Below are 1,043 nucleotides of genomic sequence, written 5' to 3'. Positions count from 1 at the left end.
CGGCGGGCAGCGCCGCACCTCCGAGTGCTCGGTACCGTCCGCTGCGCCTGGTCCGGCCGCACACAACGAGCCATACCCGGTGGAAATCGGCCTTTGCCTTCCGGAGATATGGGCCTCCGGGTGGGACGGACAAACCGGGGCCCCGAGCTCGCTTTCAGCGGCCCGGCACTCGACTTCCCGGTGTGCGAACGTCATCCTTCCGGTACTCAACCGTGCCCCTTGCCCCACTCTAGCTCCGGCGGTAAAGCGAAGTCGGTCGGTCTCACGGACGCCGAGTTAGCAGGCGGAAAGCGGTGCGCAGCCTTTCGCTGTCACTCCGGCGGGCTGCACCGCATCTCCGAGTGCTCGGTACCGTACGCTGCGCCGCCTCCTGCCGCACGCAACGAGCCATACCCGGAGGAAATCGGCCTCGGCGTTCCGGAGTTATCCGCCTCCGAGTGGGCCTGACCAAGCGGGGTGAACTGGAAATCATTAACCAACGTACTTCCAGGTTTTCACCCGCAGAGGGCAGCACTCTATTCTCCGTTTTAAATTGGGCCGACCCGGCTCCGTTTCGAGACCCGGCACTCGACTTCCCGGTGTGCGAACGTGATCGTTCCGGTACCCAACCGTGCCCCTTGCCCCACTCTAGCTCCGGCGGTAAAGCGAAGTCGGTCGGTCTCACGGACGCCGAGTTAGCAGGCGGAAAGCGGTGCGCAGCCTTTCGCTGTCACTCCGGCGGGCAGCATCGCACCTCCCAGTGCTCGGTACCGTACGCTGCGCCGCCTCCTGCCGCACGCAACGAGCCATACCCGGAGGAAATCGGCCTCGGCCTTCCTGAGATATCAGCCTCCGAGTGGGCCCGACGAGTCGGTGGCACCCTGCTCGCTTTCAGCGGCCCGGCACTCGACTTCCCGGTGTGCGAACGTCATCCTTCCGGTACTCAACCGTGCCCCTTGCCCCACTCTAGCTCCGGCGGTAAAGCGGAGTCGGTCGGTCTCACGGACGCCGAGTTAGCAGGCGGAAAGCGGTGCGCAGCCTTTCGCTGTCACTCCGGCGGGCAG

This window comes from Heptranchias perlo, unplaced genomic scaffold, assembly GCF_035084215.1.
Source record: "Heptranchias perlo isolate sHepPer1 unplaced genomic scaffold, sHepPer1.hap1 HAP1_SCAFFOLD_898, whole genome shotgun sequence".
Lineage (NCBI taxonomy): Eukaryota > Metazoa > Chordata > Chondrichthyes > Hexanchiformes > Hexanchidae > Heptranchias > Heptranchias perlo.
Note: the sequence above shows the minus strand (reverse complement) of the source record.